The sequence below is a fragment of the Canis lupus genome, chromosome 34 (genome assembly GCF_011100685.1).
Source record: "Canis lupus familiaris isolate Mischka breed German Shepherd chromosome 34, alternate assembly UU_Cfam_GSD_1.0, whole genome shotgun sequence".
In the NCBI taxonomy this organism is placed as follows: Eukaryota; Metazoa; Chordata; class Mammalia; order Carnivora; family Canidae; genus Canis; species Canis lupus.
Window position 1 is genome coordinate 39,019,070 of NC_049255.1, and position 23,071 is coordinate 39,042,140.

The window sequence follows — 23,071 nt, forward strand, 5'->3', positions numbered from 1 at the left end:
GACCCAGATACCATGACCTGAGTGAAAATCAAGAGTTGAACACCTAACTGACTCAGGCACCTCTCAAACCAAATTTATTTTTTGTTTTAATCCTCATCATTGAAGAGAAACCAATGATGGGTGTTGATGGTCTCTCAAATGCATTATAACTTTCTCCCAGGATATATACATTGAGAATTATGTGAAAAGTGCCTTAGCCAGTTTAGTGCCGGTGAACAAGCCTTCCTCATGGGAGTTAGGCGTTTTATAAAGCTTATGTTTGAAAAAGGAGAAATAGGAAGGCTACTCTATGCATGGTACCAATCCAGGGGATATTATTTAAGTTACCTAATTTTATTCTCAGAATAGTATCTAAACCAATTATTAGGTTACTATGTATGCACAATCTTCATGCTTGGAAGAGAATTATTGGAGAGAGAAAATTTTAAGCAAAGAGGTGATATTTGATTCCTTCTTAAATGAAGAGTTCCCCAGTCAAATAAATGGACAGTGTACTTAAGGGATAAGAAACCATTTATACAAAGGCATTGTGACATGAGTAGTGTCTTTCAAAAAATTCAATTATTAGTTCCTATTATGTGTCCAGCAAACATCAGCTATGGGAATGCTGATTTTTTTTTTTTTTCCTGGACCGGCATTAAACATGTTTACAATCTACTGACTACAGTCGAGTTTTAAGGCTAGCTACATGTTAAGCAGAGTGGATGATCTTATGCTGTTTTTACTTAATCTCAGAACACAAAGCCTGTATCATCTAGGCTTTGTGTCCGTTCACCAGATTGCATGTGAGCAGATGTGCACATGTCCAAGATGTTAACCACAGTTCAGTGATCTGCTTTTGCGGAAAGCATCAGATTCTCTTTATGCACTTGCTCTATATGAGAACAGGATGTCAGTGCCTCTCGACTCCAGTCTCCCCTACTGATACTTAATGTGCCAAGTTAAAATACTTGCATAGTGGACAAGAAGGCAGCATGGGGATTTCCTGGCCCTCTTTCCTGCCAAATTGACAGGTTGTTTTGCAGCAGGTGCACAGCAAAGCGATTAAGAATGTATAGGTTGACAAAACATGTGTGATATGACTGCAGGCGGTTTATGTGAATGACATGTCATGGCAAATGTTGGCCCCAAGAGATTACACCTGGGGTTCTGGGGTGTAAGGACAATCTATATGCATATCAAAGCATCATCGAGTTGGTGAGTGCTCAAGAAAAAAATAGCTTTGACTAGGAGTCTACATCAACGAAGTACATGGCAATTCAAGGTATATTTTTTGCTCCTTAAATATTTTACAAATGTCCTATTTATAAGAGTAGGTGCAATAAGCATCTGTCTTGGGAGATGTGTGATATTTTGACTGCTGAACAACTCACTCAGCTGCCAGGAGGACAGATAGCCTGGTTTGTTAAAATTCATGATTGGAAAAAAAATTCAATGTCATCCAATTCATCTTAAAAACACATTGAGCCGTTAGTATCAGCCTCTCCCACTTCTAGGATGACTGACATTTTACATGTAATGAAATAATACAAGTCTTGCTGCCTTACTCACAAATTTTCAGAAATATTCAAAAAGCAGGAGGAAAAAAGTAGATTTTGATGATAAAATAATCATTCATGTATACAGCACAAACATTTGCATAGAAATTTTTGCAGAAGTATGGACTGCTCAAAATCTTTCCATGGACCACCAGTTAAGAGACCCCACATTAAGGATTTTTGTGTTTATATACATTTTTTAAGAGACAGGGAAATAGATTTCATCAAAGGAATTCATAATTCAGATGGCATTGAGATGATTTTTAATGTCTTTTCTCTATCAAAACTTGGGTAATTCACTTGATGTCCTGATACATTCCTGTTAAGACTTACTAGTTTTCCCCTAGAGAAACAAAAATATATACTATTTTCTAAGAAAAAAAAAAGTTCTGTGTCCCTTAGTTGTGACTAAAATAACTGTAATTTGCAGTATAAAAATGTAATGCAAAGATTTTCTGCACTTTTTGATCAGCACTTAAAAGCAATCTCAAAATAAAGTGACATATTGCCACTGTGGATTAAGGTAGAGTGTTATTTGCCTATTTTTTATTTAACATGGACCATTAAAACTAAATGCAAAAGTGCTATCTATAGATATAAATGCTTAGGAGAAATAAAAATGTCGTTATAGTGCTTATATTAATACCTTAATGTCTTAACTCCTGGTTACTAATCCACTTAAAAATGGATTGAAGGGAAATCCTGTGATCTTTAGGAAAAAAATTAAATGTTAGCTTTTGAGACTTCTATAAAAATCTAATATTTCAAGCAGATTTATTTCCATCACATAGGTTGTAATATATACTATATGTATTCATTTAAAACAGATATTGGGACACCTGGGGGGTTCAGCAGTTGATCATCAGACTTTGGCCCAGGGCGTGATCCCAGGGTCCTGGGATCGAGTCCTACATTGGGCTCCCCGCAAGGAGCCTGCTTCTCCCTCTGCCTGTGTCTCTGCCTCTCTCTCTGTCTCTCATGAATAAATAAATAAAATCTTTAAAAAAATATAATCAGATATTAATAGCAAACACAATCTTGGACTTCAGCAGAATGATACATTTTACACAAAAATATAAGAATCTGCTCTGTTCATCATTATGGTCTGTCCAAAGAATACTGACTAGGGTTTGAGTTCTTATTCTGAGACTCCATTAGAGTAAACCAGTGAGAGAGACAAGACCTGTCAAACAATTGTGGAGTAATTGAAGTTTTTGTTTTTACTCTTCAGCTTTTTTTGCTACATTTCCTTTCTAACATTGCTAATCATCCTTTAGCTTCTTTCCTTTCTGTCCTTCCTATCATATAACCTTTGTATGAAACTTCAGCATAAAATGATCCAATGAAATTCTTCACAGTAAAATGTCATATTTGTCATGGTGGAATTTCAAGTGTAAGTTTTTGTGTGACAGTATCTGCTCTACGTCCTTCAAAAATACAACGTAGATGACATCTGTTGAGATTTCAAGTTAAGGTCTTATTTTACCTGGCTCTAAGTTTTCCTCATTCATTGGGTTATACCTGGAATTTCACAGCCTGAAATTCATTTCATAGCAAAATGAATTCTCATGACCACGTTACTGATTTTTTTTTTTTCCTCCTCAGTTATATTGCATTTTAAGAGTCATGTGTTGTAGGATGGCCTGAAGGAGGAGGTATTTGGAACTGGGGTCTTGGCGTGTATTGTCTTAGCTCAGGCTGCTGTAAAGGAACACCATAGGCTGGATGCCTTAAATCCCAGACAGTAGTTTCTCACAGTTGTGGAGACTGCAAAGGCCAAGATCAAGGTGCTTGCAGATTCCTTTCCTGGTGAGAACCCTCTTCCTGGCTTGCAGACGGCTGCTTGTGGCCAACCACGACAGAGAAGGAGAGGTCAGTCCTGTCTCTCTTCCTCTTCCCGTAGGAACACTGATCAAATCATGGGGCCCTACCCTCATGCCTTCAGCTAAGACTAATTACCACTCAAAGGTCCACCCCAAGAACCATCATATGCCTTTGGCATATGAGTTTTGGAGGGATAAAACCTTCAGTCCATAACTTGTGTCATTCCAACAAATGACTTAGACTCTTGAGTTCTATTTTCATCTATTTTGCATCTATACAGATACTCCTTTCCCTCTTTTCTCCATCGAATTTTCTATCTTGGTAATTTGGTACAACAGGTAGCAAATTTATGAAGTTTATCAATATATTCTTAGAGCTGAACTAAATTGCTCTCTAGTTACCTTGAGTTGAGGTCTCTCTCTATAAATCAGCATATTGAGTAAATAGAGATTCCTCAGCCTGTGCTCAGTTTTCAGCTCAGCCAATATTAGACATCCAGAAAAAGCCCCCTCACCACACTCACACACACAAAACAAACAATACCAATCTCAACAAGAAAATAAAAATATCATTTTGAATACAACTATTAAAAGTTTGGTTTTATTGCCTTTCAGCTTTGGTTTTGGGGACTTTTTAAATTAGACTAAAGAGCCATAGATTTTAGTGCCTGTAGCTATGTTAAGTGTTTGAAAATATGTAATGTTAAATGCAATTGTTAAGTATAATCACAAGGGGGAAGTACAAGAACCAATAAATAGTAGCTACAAGGCAAAGGGTTAGCTGAATGTAAAGAAGGACTTTTGTTTTTTTTTTTTTTTTTTTATTTATTTATTTTTTTTTTTAAGAAGGACTTTTGTATGGTTTCAAGATGACGTGAGTTTTCTTTGTAAGAAAAGTAGAAATTTACTATCCTAAGACAGTGAATTCCTTATGAACAGATATAGCCCAGCATTAAGTTGAATTACTACTAATTACAAAGATATAGAGGACGCTTACGGGGTTATATATGATGATTTTAAGGTAGTTCTAAAACCAAGAGTGTTCTATTGAAATGTTAGCATTTATGTATACATTCGTCAGGGAATCATCTTAAAGAAGACTACAAAGTGATACACTGGAACCCTCAAATTTGGTTACTTAGCATTTGATTTTGAAATGGCTTTGTGGTTAAGTCTGAGTATATAATAAAGTGATAAATATGTAGGTGCAGTCTAGTAAGATCTTCTAGAATAAGATTTATAAGATACTTTGACAAAACAGTATTTTTTTTTTATTTTTTATTTTATAAAACTATTTAAATGATTAAACCTAATACTTGAACTGAGCATGTAGTGAATTACTGATTGATAGATAAGAACCTGGTTAAAAGACCTCCATGTATTAACGAAAATCTGTTTTCCAAGTAAGTCTGTATGTTATTATTATTTACATCTTAATGGGATTGGACCAAACTGTTGAATTGTTATCCTCTAGGAAAGTTTATGGCCTAGGCAGCAAAAACTTGCTAAAATTGCATGAAAGAACATGTTCCTATGAAAAATCTATATTGCAAAAACCTACATGTTCTGGATTAAGTGTTTAAAAGCACCTTAATTTATAGGTCTTGCCTCCTAGGACCGTCTCATGTTGCTCTACATCTAGTGCCTGTGATAATTGCTTACTCCACTTATAAGGACAAATGACACCGGCCTTTTTCTCTCTGGCAATAAGCTCAATATGTTCTTTTCTTCCTGGACCCCGCAAGGAAGAGTTCTTAATGATTTTTCTCGCCTCTCCTATTCCCCCACTCTCCTGTTATTCATTAAAGAAGTCATGTCTGATATCTGATTCTCTTTCTCATAATTAGTGTACCTTAGAAGACAGATAAAAGATGGCCATCTGTTTATTTGTTCTTTTTGATTAAAAAGATGCATAAAGAAGAGAACTCAATGTGCAATGCCGTGCTTTCCTGCAGGCCTTTTGTTGCCTTCAATGTTTATATAAAATTCAGTATTACTGTGGTTCTTCAATCTCAGTAAACATATTTAAAGTTATTTTATGTGACTATGTATGAGAACGATTTTTAGTTTTTCTAGCGCAGGATAAGCCAAAATGTACTGACATTTTTTTTTTTTTTGAGTTTGTAGAAGCATAAATGGCTTTCTGCCCTATAATAAGAGCCTGCAAGGTATTTTATATGTGACCTTCTATGTTTACTAATATATGTACTAAACACATGTTTTTCTATACTTACTGTATTCATCTTTGTTAATGAGGCTTACAGAATGAGTGAAATATGTCTGTTTTATTAAGGGACACCTTAACTGTAGACAGTTTTTAATTGCAAAGATAAAAGAGAAACCCAATTTTGCTCTTTCTTAATCTTGTGAAAGTCAGACTTCCTAGTTAATCGGCTTCACTGTAGATCAATCCACACCGGATAGTCTTTAGTCTAAAAGTTGAAAAAATGAAGATTTTATTTTCAGTGTGACCTTGCCTCTAACATATGTATACTTTTCAATGACTTCTGGCTATGATATCATAACATTTTGTTTGTTTGTTTTAGTTCTTGTTTTTCTGAATCTTTTTTTCTTCTTGAGGTGACACTTCATTTACAGTTTTGAAATACAAATCATTTTATTTTCCATGTGGTTATTACATTTCTATGTGTTAAGTTTTTCTATATCTAGCAATATATCCTGTATGATTACTTGCTTCAAAGGAATTTTAAAAATCTATGTTTTTAAATTCAAGTGAATAACAGATTTATCATATATTTTCTTGTCCTCACTTCTCATTCGACCAGCTACAACTCCGTTTGTCTTATTCTCTTCTGGTAAGACTTCTTTAAATAATTGTCCCTGGTTGCTGCTTCCTATTTCTCCCTCTTTATTTTAAGCCCCTTCTTGTCAGACATTTGCTCAGACCATTTACCAAAAGTATTCTTATCTAAGTCACTAATTACTTTCATCTCTAAATTCATTAGCAAATTCTTAATCCCAATTCTTCTTGATCTATAAGCATCAAGTGTTGATTACTATTTCCTTTTTTCCATTTTTAGCCTTAGAATATCATATTTTCTTGGTTTCCCCTTACTTTACTAGCCACTCCTTGGCAATGTCTTTTGTAGTTTATTCACTTAAATCTACTCTGGAAGTTGGAGTACCCAGGAGTCAGCCCTTGGTCCTCTCTGTTTTCTTTTTCTCTTTGGCGATCTCATATCAGTTCTGTGTTAACAGCTTTCAACTTGACATTGCCACTTCTGACCATTCTTCTGAACCCTAGACTCATATGGCCGATTATGTACTCAGCATCCCTACCTGGGTATTTAGTGAACATCTCAAACTATGCTGTGCTTCTGATAGTCTCCCCAAAACCTGCTGTGGTGTACCACATTTCAGTAGGAAGGAACTCCGTTCTCCCAGTTGCATGACCTAAAAACAAAAACAAAAACACAAAGCATGAAACAAACACAAAAACTCTCTTTTTTACAGCTCACATGTAGTCCATTGGGAAATGATAACGTCTGTGCCTTCAGGATACATCCAGAGTTTGACCACTTACTTCCGCTAATACCACTGTGGTCTCACCATCATCTAGTTTGCAGTATTTCGCTGGTGCCGTAACTGGTTTCGTGTCTCTGTGCTTGGCCCGCTTACAGCTCATCGTCAACCTGATCACAGTAGCCATCCTAGAACATGCTTGATATGCTCCTACTTTAGGGCCCCTCTGTCTAGATTGTTCTCCTCAAAGACATCTGCTTGGCTTGACTCCTTCACCTTCTTTGCCTTTGCTCAAATGTTACTTTCTTAATTAGGTGTATTAGTTTCTTTTTTTTATTTTTTATTTTTTATTTTTTTTTAGATTTTTTATTTATTTATGATAGTCACAGAGAGAGAGAGAGAGAGAGAGAGAGAGAGAGGCAGAGACACAGGCGGAGGGAGAAGCAGGCTCCATGCACCGGGAGCCTGATGTGGGATTCGATCCCGGGTCTCCAGGATCACGCCCTGGGCCAAAGGCAGGCGCCAAACCGCTGCGCCACCCAGGGATCCCGTTGTATTAGTTTCTTAGGGCTGCTGTAACACATTGGGAGCTTAAAAGACATTTATTCTCTCAGTTCTGAAAGTCAGAAATCTGAAAACAATGTGTTGATAGGTGTCTTAGTCTGTTTAGGCCACTATAACAAAATGCCGTAGCATGGCTGGTTTATAAACAATAGAAGTTTATCTCTCACAGTCCTGGAGGCTGGGAAGTCTGAGATCAAGGCATGGGCAGATTCCTCTCTGGTTCACAGACCACTGTCTTCTTACTGTGGCCTCACATGCAGAATGGGTGAGGGACTCCCAGGAATCCCCTTTATAAGGGCATTAATGCCATTCATGAGGATCCACCCTCATGACCTAATCACCTCTCGACGTCCCCACCTCCAGATACCATCACACTGGGGATTAGAGGCTTCAAGGTCTGAATTATGGTGGGGAGCGAAGGGTGGAGAGGGGGAGACACAGATATTCATCTATAGCAATAGGGTTGGTTGGCTCCTTCTGACAGCCCTAAGGGAGAAGCCACTTCAGGCCTCTCTTCCAGATTCTGGGGCATTCCTTGTCTCTCCTTAGCTTGTAGCTGCATAGCTCCAATCTCTGCTGCCATCTTCATATGGCCTTCATCTTTGTGTAACTTTGCCCCAAATCTCCCTCTGTCTTTCTCTTTTAAGGTCATCTGTCATTAGATAAAGTACTGACCCTAAATCTAAATCCAGGATGATCCTATCTCAAGATCCATAAATTAATTACTTCTGCAATGAGCCTATTTCCAAATAAGGTCACCATCATGTGTTCCAGGTGGACATATGTATGGGGGAAGTGAGAACACTAATCAACCCAGCTCACGTGGCCTATCTTGACCATCTGTTTAAAATTGTAATCTCCATTTCCCATTCTACTTTTTATATTAAGTCTGCAATCCCTTATCCAAAATCTTTGGGACTAGATGTGTTTAGATGTGTTCTGGAATTTAGGCATTTTTTTTTAATTAATTAATTTATTTATTTTGCATTTTAGGAGGAATCTATGGTGAACACTATATAATATACTAACCTTACTAGGGTTTTAGGCATCACACCGTTATTAAACACATTAATGTTTCTGGTCCAATTTGGTTATTTGATTAGTTTGTGCCAAACTTAAAGAAATACTTTTCATTGTTGTTTATTATTTATTGGCTCATTATGTTGTCTGTTTATAATTTGTCTTTCATCTATCCAACTGTACTCCACGAGGACAGTGTCTTTGTATGTTTTATTTCTGTTGTATCCCAAACTCCTAGAATAATCATCAGCATATGTTAGGTACTTAATAAACGTGTATATATATTTAATATATACATATAATGTATATGTATTTTAAAAAATATATTTATTCATGAGAGACACAGGCAGAGAGGCAGAGACACAGGCAGGGGAAGAAGCAGGCTCCTTGCGGGGAGCCCAATGCAGGACTTGATCCTAGGACCCTGGGATTATGCCGAGTCGAAGGCAGATGCTAAACGATTGAGCCACCCAGGTGCCCTGGTACTTAGTAAATATTTGAACACCTCCTAATGTTGCTTGTCTCAGGAATGTTCCTCTGCAAATTAGGGTCCAAAGAAATAAGAGGAAAAAAAAAATTTCAAAAGAGATAGAAGGAAAAATGGATTTGTTTTTCTTACCTTTTGGGTTTGCTGTTGCATCTCCTTTTTCAGCTATGTTAGTTTTGGTGAATTAACATATGTGAATTAAATAATAGAATTATATAAACAGTTATACTCATTGAGAATACCTTTACAGTGATAAGTTTTAGGCATAAGCACAACATTTGGTTCTTTCTTTCTTTCTTTTTTTTTTTTTTTTTCCCCAAAGTTTAATAGATTTAGGGAAATAATTCTGGAAACTTGTCTTTTTGGATCTAGGGTGATATAGAATACATGATATTCTCCTCTATGTTTATGTAAGACATCTGAATTCAAAATTCAGATGTCTTTTTTGCTGCTGACTTTCATAATCAACACAATTTCTTTCTCTGTGTCTTTGTGGGGAATTCTTAATAAAAATGCAAAAGTATGCAAACACTATAGAAAACTTTTTTTTTTTTTTTTTAATAGAGAGTGTGTGTGCATGAGCTTGAGGGAGGGGCAGAGGAGGAGGGAGAGAGAGCATCCTAAGTGGGTTCCACACCCAGCATGGAGCCTGACCCTGAGCCTCATCTCATGATCCTAAGATCATGACCTGAGCTGAAATGAAGAGTTGGCTGCTGAAATGACTGAGCCACCCAGGTGTCCCTAGAGAGCTTTAAAAATAGGCTTTAGTCAGTGATTACAGGTAGGTTAGATTTTCCTTTTCCTTTTCCTTTTCCTTTTCCTTTTCCTTTTCCTTTTCCTTTTCCTTTCAACACTATATACATGAAACAATTATTTAAACACACACACAATGAATAACTTGCTATGGATGTCTTTATATATTTAAATATTGATAATGACCTAAGGTACCCATTGAAGGTGACCGATTTTATCAGTATTGCGGGATAGCCATATTCTCCTGATGCCGAAATCTACCTTAATGATTAGAAATACAAATACAAATGTAAAAGCCTATTTTTTTTCCCCTGTGAATCTAGAAAACTATTAGGAAAGGATGAGAGCTTCTAGGTGTAGATAGTAGTCAAATTGAGTGACAGAAAATTAACTATTTCAAATGTAAGTCTCAACTGGACTCCAGCTGACATGAATTTCACTCATTCACTTCCCCATTTGTGTTATCATTCCGTTTCTACTGATCCCTTTGGCAATATCTTTAAACATTCTCCACCTCATCTGCCTTCCTTTTTAAACCCACCAACCAAATAGACAACAGACAAATATACAAAGTATATTGAACTATGCCTCAGGGATGCCTGGGTGGCTCAGTGGTTGAGCATCTGCCTTCGGCCCAGGTTGTGACCTCGGGGTCCCGGGATTGAGTTCCACGTCGGGCTCCCTGCATGGAGCCTGCTTCTCCCTCTGCCTGTGTCTCTGCCTCTCTCTGTGTGTCTCTCATGAATAAATAAATAAAATCTTAAAAAAAAAAAAAAAAGAACTATGTCTCTAATGTAATCACTAAACTATATCTCTGTCTTCAGTTAGTTCCAAAACCCTGATCCTGAAGCCTATGTAAAGAGGTTCCAGTTTCAATCTGCTCTTTGGCTAAGCTCTATGCAGTGTGATTTCCACCACTAATAGTATTTTGGCAAATGCCATGGGAAAGGTCGCTAATTATAACACTAGAAGTTTGCTTCAAACATCTTTGTTGGTGGCAGCTCAACAACACTGAGCGTTCTAAGTGTCTAATTAATTAAACTTGATTTAAATCTTGGTTAATCTTCTGATCAGTGTCATCATCATTTAAATACTAAAAGGTTGCTTCCCGAGCAAGCATGATTATTATTATATAGATTGATTAATATCTTTATTAATAGGCTACCATATACATTCCTCAAATGTACCCTTGCCATTTATTTTCTGGGCTTAAGTTAAAAGAGCAGAAAGACTTCCACATTCATCTATTCAAAGATATTTTTTTGAGCACCTTCCATTGTTCTAGATGTGGGGCCAGTGGTGAGCAATACATAAAATGTCTCACATGGAGCTTGCGTTTTAATGGGATGTCACAGAAGGGAGATAGACAATTAACAGATAAAACTACACAAGCATGAGATTATATCAGTGGGTGATCAGTGTTAGGAAAATATAATAGGGTCATGGGTCAGAGAGGGATCTTTAGATAGGATTGTCAGGGTGGCCCTCTTAGAAGATGTGACACTTGACCTGAACCCTAAGTGATGGAAAGAAACCGGCAATGTGAAGCACGTAGGAAAAAGGGTCCCTGGCAGAGAAAATTGTAAGAGCTAAGACTCTGAAAGTTTTTGAGGGAGAAAAAGAATGTCAGGCAGTCTGGAATGTTGTGAACAAGGGCAAAAAAGCTATGAGATGATGAGGTGAAAGAGGAGCCAGTGGCCGGGTAATAGAGGTTTTTGCGGCCTTAGAAGTTTGAATTAGATCTTAAGTATAATGGGAAGTCATTAGAAGGTTTAAAAAGTAAGGCAGTGTCATGAGCTGATTAATGTTTTGAAAAGATCACTCTGGCTTTGTGTAGAGAAGAGAAGAAAAGGGGCAGTTTCCCCCCCCCCCCAAAGAAAGTTTGTCATATTTATAGTTTGAAATGTAACATGTAGAAAGCACAATGACCTGCTTTCATACGTTCCACTCATGGAGATTTAGCCCTCAGCACTTGGGCTATCACTTGTTAAGCATTCGATAAATATAACTAATGGTCTATAAATGTAGCATAAAATTAGCTTTTTTTTTTTTTTATCTTTAAAGGATACGTGCCCTGAACAAATGCATAACCAAATCACTTTTAAATGAATTTAAATGTGATGTCTCCCAGATTATAGACTCACCTTTGTAAAGAAGCACATGAAAATAAGTTTAAATGGTTATTATAATGGATTTTCATTCAATCCCCCAAGTGCTCGAGTGTTTAGCATGTGCTATATACCCTGCCAAAGTATATGAGACATGAACATTTCCTTCAAGAAGCTTATATTAAAGTTCAAAGGCTCTAAAAAAAAAAAAAGAAAAGAAAAGAAAAGAAAGAAAGAAAGCATGTTCTTCGGACCGTGACAAAATTTATTTTTATCAGTATTAATCTAATTACATAGTCACAAAAGAGATTTAAAGATTGAGAGAGAGAGTGTGTGAGAGTGAACTTGGGGGGGAGCAGAGAGAGAGAGACTCAATTATCCTCTTTTCTGAGCACAGAGCCCCACATAGGACTCGATCTCAGGACCCTGAGATCATGGCCTGCGCCCAAACCGAGTCCCACACTTCTTAACTGACTGTGCCACCCAGATACCCCATAAAAATTAGTTTTGAATTGTATTCAATGACACGACACATTTCCTGTTTCTGTGGTACGTCTTTGACGAGTTCTGTTCTAAGTGAGAGGAGCCTGCTTCTCCCTCTGCCTGTGTCTCTGCCTCTTTTTCTCTCTCTGTGCCTCTCATGAATAAATGAATAAAATCTTAAAAAAAAATAAAAATTAAAAAAAAATAAAACAAAAAGACCGTTCTAAGTGAGAACCCAGAGCAGTTCTATCTGTCCCTGAATTTACTTGGTCTCCTCTATTTTATTTTGTAACAAAATGTGATAATATTACTTCTTCTGCTCCTATTATTTCACTTCTTTACAGTCATTTTTCGACATAATTTTTATGTTTAAAATTATAAAGGACTTAAAGGGGTGATCTCAGGTGGAATTTTGCTATGTGCTGCCATCATTGTCATTTTCTTTGTTTTTCATGGTCATTTTCTGTATTGAATATATTATCTCCTATCTGAATAGATTATCCTTCCTTCCCTTCATTGTATCACTTTCAGTTTCATTCATGTAGTCTCTTTTTTTTTTTTCCTTAGAATTTATTTATTTAGTTGAGGTTGAGAGAGAGAGAGCAAGCAAGCAGAGGGAGAGGGAGAAAGAGTTTAAGCAGACTCCAGGCTAAGGGTAGAGCCTGGTGACAAGGGACTCGATCTCAGGCCTCTGAGATGATGACCTGAGCTGAAACCGAGAGCCAGGTGGTCGACCGACTGCACTACCCAGGTACCCCTCATTCATGTAGTCTTGATTGCTAAATTTGCTTTACTTTTTTGAATTCTTATTTTTTGTATTTACATCTGTTTTTTTTTTTTTTCCAAGACTAATTTTTGAGACTTACAAGGGCTTTTTTTAATAACTAAAAATAATCATTTACATTTTGTTCTGCTATTTCAACATCGAGCAGTTTATACTTTCATATCATGATGGCAATTTTATTTCATTATTTTATCTCCCATATGGTTACAGAATAATATTATTTATACTGAATAGAATGTGGTTAGCCTACCTTGCTTGCATTTACTACAAATATACTCTTTTGCCTTCTCATATAAATACTCTTGACTGGATAATAAATATTTTCCCCCAAAACCTTTGACGGCATTACTTAAGTGGTTTGTGGTTTTGAGTAACACGGAAGCAGGATTTGAGGTAAGTCTGCCTTTTGTTTCAAGCATAGACAATTTGAGGGGTTTTCCTTTTGTCTTGAAATTCATAAATTTGCAGTGATAGTTCTACTTTCCAATTGTTCAGCTGTTGGAGGGAACTTAGGCATTTGAATTTAGACACTTAGGTGTCTTTCTGAAATTTGGAGAGGGTTGATTTCAGATTTTTTTTCCTTTTTTATGGTTCTCCTGGAAGTAGGTGTGATCTTCCTACACCTTCCAGGAGTCTAATCGATTCTTTGCATCAGTGCTCTCTGTTGTTTTTCCTGTGAGTTCTGGGAGAATTTCTTGAGCTTGTCTTCTGGTGTACTTCTTTGATTTTCTGTAGTATTCAATGTGTTAATTAATCACTGTATCCATTACAGTTTTAAATTTGAAAAGGATCATTTTTATCCCAAACAGTTAATTATTTCTGGTCATATGTTGTTACATTTCTGTTACTGCTTGCTTTGCCTTCTCTGATACGATATCCTGTTAAATCTTACTTTAACCATGAACGGAAATTTATTTTTTAATCTCTTGATATAAATGCTTCATAGGCCTCTAGTAGCTCTGACTCTGCAGACTGTTCCTTTGCAGTTTCTTGCATTGCAGATTCTCCTCAAACATCTGACTTTGTCAATAAGTTTGGTCCACGATTGGAGTGTTATCTGCTCATATTGCATTTCATTATTTCCCAAACTATGGAAGAAAGGTACAGAGTGTGCAACTAGGAAATGGGAGTCTTTCTTCTAAATTGTCTCTCTGGACACCGACAGACTTCCTGTGTTCACAGCATGATAAATACCCCACACTACAGACAGGATGGTGCGGTGCCCAGTGTTCTTTACTAGAACTTTACATCGGCTCTTCACTGCACGTTGCCAACCCCATGCCAGTTTTTTGCTTGCTCTAACCACTGGCATTTCAAATGGTCTTTGGTAATTCGTGGAATAGATGCTTCCAAATGGAGCCAGTGAGCAACAGTGAAAACCAATCCATCAGTGTGGAGTCTGGTGGATTCAAGTTCAGTCTTTTCTCATCTCCAACCTCTTTGAGTGAAGAGATTTTTGCGGAAATCAACCAAAAACCTACTCCACTTATTTCTCAGGCAAAATAACTTTACTCAGAAGTGGCTCAGACAATTGACCCACGGTGTCTTCTTTAGCCTAGTTCCACTACTGTTGAAAAACTTTGATGTTTCTGGTTTAGGAATGGCACCGTTTCTTGGTTTGGGGCCCACGAGTAAGGTTTCTTTTATTCTTATATACTATTATTTTAATGGGATATGGAACGGTGGGGGGGGGGAGTAGACACCTGTGCACATATATAAACATCTGGAAGTCTCAATTTGAATTAATTTTAGCAATATAGACACTCATTTTCAAATTTAAAAATCTGGCAAGAGGCACAGTAATCTAATATGATATGTTTGCATTAAAACTACCATAGAATCCAATTAAGATATTGAAGTAATATGGTAGAGTCTAGGAAATACCATCTTTAATACTCAGAAATAGTTCCATGAAACCTAGCAGCATTACGCTATTTTTCTTTTCTGGACTGTCAGTATGCTAATACTTAAATGGTACCAAACGCAAAGCAAATGGTGATGTTTATGAATGTATTGACCGTATGTAACCTATTCTTCAAAGTGTAATTTCGGGCAATAGTCACTGCTGTTGAGGTCACAGTAATTGAGGACGTGCATTTACAGGGCTTGGTGGTGAGGGTCCTGCATTCAAAAGTTTAGGATCTTGGCTGATTTCATTTTGTCTATCAGGACTTTATATTATTGACTAAATAATTAAAAATTGTAATAGGAAGTTTTTTTTTTTTTCTTTAAAGATTTTATTTATTCATGAGAGACACAGAGACAGAGAGAGGCAGAGACACAGGCAGAGGGAGAACCAGGCTCCATGGAGGGAGCCCGATGTGGGACTCGATCCTGGCTCCCCAGGATCACACCCTGGGCCAAAGGTGGCACTAAACCGCTGAGCCACCCAGGGATCCCATTTTTTTTTTTTTTCATTCATGGATTATGATTATAAAGTATACTTTAGATCCTATTTCAGAGAACTGAGTTTGTTTTTTTGTGTTATTTTATTGTTAAATCAGCTCACTGGATTTAAATTTAAAAACGTATTATGGAGTAATATCAATCTGACTGACAGTTGAAGGGCCAGTTGAGGTTGGACAAAAACAAAGAAAAGATAGAATCAAAAAGTAGAAAGATAAAATAGGAAATCGTTCAATTACTATAGTGAAGTAGACTGCTGTTGTCAGTGAGTGCATCCGTCTTTAGTTCAAATAGCAGACTTTCACTTCATCTGTTGTTGATTTAACATATTCCCTCTTTGCTACCTACAGAGTTGTTTAGCTGTGGCTTTTACTCTAGCCAAAGTTGTCAATCTACAATTAAAAGAAAATAATTGACTTGCTTCTTTTAGAACGTGACCCTAAAAGAGAATCTGGCATTTGAAAAATCTGAATTAGTGACCCCAATCATTTGGGACTTTTTTTTTTTTTTTTTTTTTTTTTTTTTTATGGAGTTTACCAACCTTGCTCTGAACATTGGTATTCTGTGCTTCTGTTCTATTGTCTAGCAGTAACTAACATAAATATGTAATTATATGGTTTGTTTTATTGTAATAGATTTCAAAATACTCTATTATTATGGTGCTGTTTGAATTGTGTTTACTGTATCAAGATAAACATATAAATTGAGTCAAATTATTTGCTTGGTTAAATGCGAAACACAAGTTATTACAGTGTTGTCAGTTTCAAAATGTCGCATGACAATGAAAGCATTCGGTTCCCTTTGTTTAGACTTGAACCTCAAAAACTTTGTAATTATTCCCTATAGTATATTAGGCACAACTTTTGGAGAAGCAGCAGATTAATGCCGCAGCTCGATGCAAGGGCCTCACGTAACTAAGCATGCTTCCTAATTCCCACAGTGGCTTATTTGTAGTTGGTAACTTCTGTTAAATTCCAAAGTAGTTTTTTCCCGTTGCCTGAACCTCTCTGACTTGTCCAACCTTCACAAAAACAACTTTACAATTAGAAAATTTCGGGTATTTTTATTAAAAAAAAAAAAATAGCATTCCTCATGATGCTTCTTTGAGTTTTCATTAGGTAACCTAGTCGTACTTTAAACTGCTGTTAGTCTGTTAGGCATCAAAATTGCTTGTAAACCTTGCTATTTTATCATCTTCTTTTGACTGCTTCTCTTAGGGTTTTAAATAAAGACCAACTAAGGGATGTGGGGTTTTCCTAGCTTCCTGAGCCATCTGATTCCACCACTGGCATTTAGTTTCCTGCTCCTCCCCTGCTGACCACCATTGTCTGCCCTGTGCGTGCCTTTCTCTTCATTCCCCATCTTTGCTTCTCTGCCTCTAATGAATGAAAAGGGTACATTTAAATTCAGATCCAACATTCAGATCCAGAAGACACAGAACATCTCATCTTATAATGCATGCATTAAAAAAACATCACATTAATAATTGACAAGACATGACTGAATTACTTGCATTTCCATGAAAGAAGAAAAGAAGGCTCCCTGCAATTCAGTCGATTATTTTAATTTGTTGTTGTTTTCCTGATCTTACCGTTCTCTTCTTCTTGGACACCTGCACTTAACTAAGAACAACATCACGGTGATTATATGAGAAATCTCTGTCAAATGGGTAAGAGGACATTCTTCTTAATGCTAAAGCAACTGTGAAAGAAGTTTCTTTTCAGTTTATTGCAAATGCAAAAGCAAGTCTCTCTGTGGACCTGCAGCTCAGGTGTGAGCGTGGGATATTTTCCCCTTAATGTTCCTAAGAAGAACTCGATAGAGGGAAGTTCACTGTAGCATTCTCCATATGAGCCCCGGGCCATGACTTCACCCTGCATACCAGCTAGAGATTATGAATGTCCTTAAGCTGCTGTATCATGACTTTCTAGAACATGGTCTATAACAACTAGGACAATAGTCCTAACGTTCAATTGGAGCATAGTAAAACAGAAGGTAAATATAGGAGCAAAGAGAAATATTTTTTTTTCTTTTATACTAGACGTTCTGCAGTTGAAATTGTAATACATTGATAAATATGTGGGGTAGGGTAAATTTATAATGAAGAGTCTCATATATCACTCATTCATTGAGTAGTAGTAGTAGTTAATGAGCTCCTAGTACATGGCTCCAGGAGACACCAAAATAAATAGATGCTGTTATCATCCTAGATAAGTTCAAAATCTAGTGTCAGAGACATGTAATTAAAATTAGCATGAAAATGGCAATATTGGGACCCCTGGGTGGCTCAGCCTTTGAGCTTCTACCTTCAGCTCAGGGTGTGATCCCAGGATCCTGGAGCCTGCTTCTCCCTCTGCCTGTGTCTCTGCCTCTCTCTCTGTGTCTCTCATGAATAAATAAGTAAAATCCTTTAAAAAAAAAAAAAAGTAGCTATATGAAATTTGTATTTTCATTCGGGAAGCTGAAGAAGTAACTTGTAAGGTAGAACTTTAAAGATAAAAAGTGCAATTTTGCATAGAAAGAATGTTTCAGAATGAAGACACGGTGTGAATAAAAACAGAGAAGTGTGGAAGAGAACAGTGCTTAAGGGAATAATGAAACACCCAGTGTGGCTGGAGGTAATTTTCCTGGGAAGCAGTGACTTAGAAAAGACCTAACCCGAGTCACGAAGATCAAATTCTTAATATGCCACCAAATCCTTGCTAGAATATATATAATATCAGATAGTATTTGCACAGGTATCATTCAGCAGGTTAAAGTCGTTATATATTAACTCCTGCTTTATATGATTCTGTGAACAATAATTACAAAGTTAATATAAGAGAACCAAAGATTGATATCTTTAATATCTTTATATATAGACATCAACCACTTGGGGAATTCAGTTATTCAAAAGATATTTTCTTGCTCCTTCGACTCCCTGCTGGCTGTGCTCTGATACCAGCACCAAGCCAAGACGTGCCCCCTGGATCAGGCCACCGGCTTCCACGTGGGCATTTGCCATGAATACTCAAACAGGGGGGCCGTAGGAGCACCCCCAGCAAGGCGGAACTGAGGGCAATAATCCAGAGAAAGCCAACCAGTGGCCCAAAGCTCAGGATGTGGACGTTGCATACTTGATGGAAGATCTGGACTGGATGGGAGCAAGGACCAGGTGGTCAACTTCCAGGAATATGTCATCTTCCTGGGGGCCTTGGCTTTGATCTATGATGATGCTCTCAGGGCTGAAAATAAATCAGGAAAGTGGAGGCACCCACTATCGGGTTGCCTAAGTCAAATCCAGTGGTGGGTAATTGTTCAATAAATACCTTTTGGGGGGAATAAAAAAAAAAGGTATTTTCTGACTATTCCTTAATTAGTGCTATTAGCTCTTGGGGAGGTCAAAAAGAAGGAGATATTTTCTGACTATTCCTTAATTGATGCTATTAGCTCTTGGAGATACTATTTTTTCTATTAAATAAGAAAATATTTTTTTTTTCTGTTATCCTCAGAGAATATTTCTTTTAAATATTCAACTGCTAGGGCAATATCAGTAAATAAACTAGGAATATTGTAAATGAATTCTTTGATACCACCAGAGTTTTACCCAGAATACAAAGGTGGCTTCAATATAAATTAATCTTATATTGTAATATTTCACTCACTGGAATAAAAATTTAGTTATGTTAATGATCATTCCTGATATAATTGAGAATAGCAAAAATATTTTTGGCATATTAAAATACACTAAGACCTCAGGGAACATTAAAACTATAAAGATATATACAAAGGACAAGAAGTTAACTAGGATGCTTGTTATTAATAAGAAAAATTGCTTTTTAACTTTTATTAAGAAAATGAGATAAGAAAGACAAATAATATAGGAAGAGAAGAGATAAAAATATGATTATTTGTATGTAACCTAATTTTTTCCTAGTAAGTCCCAAGCCATATGCTTAAATTGCTCAAAAAAAAAAAAAAAAATCAACAGAATGAAAATTCAAAACCATTTCTATGTTCCTGTCATCTTTGTTAAAAAAATTCTAAAAACAACAACAAGGTTAACAACGTAAAAATGAAAGAAAAATATGTGTAGGTTCTTTAAGCAAAATTTAAAACACTAGTTTTATGTGTTTAATTTCAATCAAAAAGTCAAAAATCTGTTTAGAAGTTTCAGGGAAAACAAAACAAAACAAAACAAAACAAAAAAACATGAGATAGGACTATTAAAAAAAATACAAAAGGGAAAAAAAATGATGAAACTATAAAACTAGTTCAACCAGATATTAAAGCATTTACAAGGCACCAACAAAAATATATTATGTAACTGGCACAGGAATAGTCAAACTAGTAGAATTTAATAAACTATCCCAAATTAGATGCTATTATAGATCAAAAGGACAAAAGTAGAGTTGCAATATTGTTCTTTTTAGAATTGGGATTTTAACTCATAGTTCAGCAACATAATTTCAGATGCATTAAGTAATTATTTTTAAATCTACAATAAATAGAAACTAAAATAAAAATAAAATAGCATATTTGCCTCTCAAATTAGTAAATAAATACAACAAAGTACACCTGTGGTTGTTAGGAAAATGAGACAGTGCATATTTCTAGAAGAAATCTAAGTTCATATAAGCATTTTGGAGCATAATCTTGCAATGTACCTCAAAAATTTAAAAGTTTGCTGTGCCTGGCTGGCCCAGACTGTAGAATGTGTCTCTTGATCTCAAGGTTGCAAGTTCAAGCCCTACATTGGATTTAGAGATTCCTTAAAATCTTAAAAAAAACCCAAAAAACTAAAAACCTTAAAATTTCATGTTAACGTTAACCAATACTTCTGATCGTCTAACAAAAGATCTTAATTCAGAAATAAGTTTTTATGTACAGGGTAGGGTGGTGGTATTTTTATACCGTAGGATTATCTGTAATGTAATCTAAAATTTGTATACTCTATGCTTTCAAATAAATTAAAAATCATAAAAAATAATCAAAGGACATATGACAAAATTTTAACAGACTACATTTGTGATGGAGTCCATATAAATTGCATAACATTTTTGTATATGTGTGCAATTTTTTTTTTTTTTATAGTGACTGTATGCTACTTTTAAACTCAGGAAAAATTTTAGTAAACTGTAGAAAAATTAATAGAACAATTCCTAAGTATAGAAACTGTAAAAATTAATAGAACACTTAACAATAGAAATGGACATTGAATTTATGGAGGGGACGGGTGGATAAATAAATAACTTATTTATTTATTATTATTTTTTCAAAAGATTTTATTTATTTGACACAGAGAGAGAGGCAGAGACACAGGTGGAGGGAGGCGCCATGCAGGGAGCCAGATGCAAGACTCCATCCTGGAACTCCAGGGTCATGCCCTGAGCTCAAGGCAGGTGCTCAACCGCTGAGCCCCCCAGGCGTCTCAAGAAATACCTTCTAAAATCAGATATCATTATCAAAAGAAAAGCACTAGAAATAAATTTTGAAATCTGAGAATATAAAAAAGTAGATAACAAAATGAGTAAAAATTTTAAAATATAGAAGTTTCATATATATGACAGTAGTTTAATATATATATTAACCTTTTCTCCAAAATATGTGAGAAATGTAATAAATAGTCCAACCAATATATACACAAAGGGCATGAACAGACAATTTACAAAGGAGGAAATACAGGGACTAAAAAAAAAAGCGTATGGATGTTTTCAACCTGGTTGATAAACAAATGGAAATTACAATAGCAAGAAAGTCTCATTTCTCATATATCTTTTTTCTTTTATTTTTTAAAATTCCTGTATAAAAAAAAATAATAATAAAATAAAATTCCTGTAAACAGTGTTATATTAGTTTCAGGTGTATGATATCGTGATTCAACAGTTGAGCATGAGTACTCAATGCTCGTCATGATAAGTGCGCTCATGAATCCCCATCACTTACTTGGTCCACCACCCACCCACCCCCCTACCCCCACCCCACTCACCCACCCACCCCGCCTCCGTCACCATCAGTTTATTCTCCATAATTAAGCGTCTGTATCTTGGTTTGTCTGTCTCTGTCTTTCTTCCCTTTGTCTGTCTTGTTTCTTAAATTCTCATGTGAATTTTTATGGTATTTGTTTTTCTCTAACTTATGTCACTTAGCATTATATCCTCTAGTTCCATCCCTATTGTTGCAAAGGGCAAGATCTCATTCTTTTTGATGGCCGAATAATGCTGAATTCTGTGTATGTACACATATATATACACACACACCATATCTTTGCTCATCTGTCAGTGGACACTTGGGTTGCTTCCACAGTTTGGTTATTGCCAGCAATGCTGCTATAAGCATCGGGATGCATGTATCCCTTACGTTAATGTTTTTGTATTTGGGGGGATAAAAACCCAGTATTGCATAGTTATATGTTTAAAGGTTTTTTTTAAGATATTTAAAGATTTTTTTTAAAGATTTTATTTTTTAAGTAATCTCTATTTCCAACAAGGGGCTTGAACTCTCAACCCCAAGATCAAGAGTTTCGTGCTTTACCGACTGAGCCAGTCCGGTGCCAATATTTTTAACTTTTAGAGGAATCTCCGTACTGTTTTTCACATTGGTTGCATCAATTTGCACTCCTTTTTAGTTAAGATTTTATTTTATTTATTCATGAAGGACATGGAGAGAGAGAGAGGCGGAGACACAGGCAGAGGGAGAAGCAGGCTCCCTGCAGGGAGCCTGACGCAGGACTCGATCCCAGGACCCTCAGGATCTGAGCCAAAGGCAGATGCTCAACCACTGAGCCACCCAGGTGTCCCACAGTTTGTGCTCCTGCCAAGAGTACATGAGGATTCGTATTTCTCCACATCTTTTGCAACGCTTATGTGTTGTGTTTTTGACTTTAGCCCTCCTGACAGGTATGAAGTGATACCTCGTTGTTTTGATTCGCATTTCCCTGAGGGTGAGCGGTGGTGAGCATCTTCTCATGGGTCTGTTTCACTGTGCCTATGTCTTCTTTGGAGAATTGTCTCTTCATATCTTCTGCCCGTTTTTAAATTGAATTATTTCTTTGGGGGAAATGTTGAATTATAGAAGTTCTTTATATATTTTGGATACTAACCTTTATCAGAGGTGTCATTTGCAAGTATCTTCTCCCATTCAGTAGGTTGCCTTTTAGTTTTATCACTTGTTGCCTTCACTGTGGAGGAGCTTTTTATTTCGGTGAAGTACCACTAGTTTATTTTTGCTTTTGTTTCTGTGGCCTCAGGAAATCTGTCTAGAAAAAAAAAAAAATTTTTTTGCTATGGTCCATATTGGAGAAATTACTGCCTATGCTCTCTTCTGGGATTTTTAGAATTTTACGTCTCACGTCTAGGCCCTAAATCTGTTTTGAGTTTATCTTTGTGCACGGTGCAAGCCAGTGGTCCAGTTCCATTATTTTGCAGCAGCTGTCCAGTTCTCCCAACCCCATTTGTTGAAGAGACCGTCTTTCCCTGCGCACGTTCTTGCCTCTTTTGTCAAAGGTTAATTGACCATATAATTGAGGACTCACCTCTGGGCTTTCTTTTTTATTCCATTGATCTTATGTGCCTGTTTTTCTGCCAGTGCCATACTATTCTTTTTACTACAGCTTTGTAGTATAACTTGAAATATGGAATTCT

The 23,071-nt window shown here is 36.3% G+C and overlaps 1 protein-coding gene across 4 annotated transcripts in view; it reads left to right on the top strand.

Annotated features, from left to right (window-relative positions):
- Positions 1–23,071, top strand: part of NAALADL2 (N-acetylated alpha-linked acidic dipeptidase like 2) — a 1,187,116-nt gene that overhangs the window by 323,342 nt on the left and 840,703 nt on the right. The gene's annotated exons all lie outside the window — the stretch shown is intronic.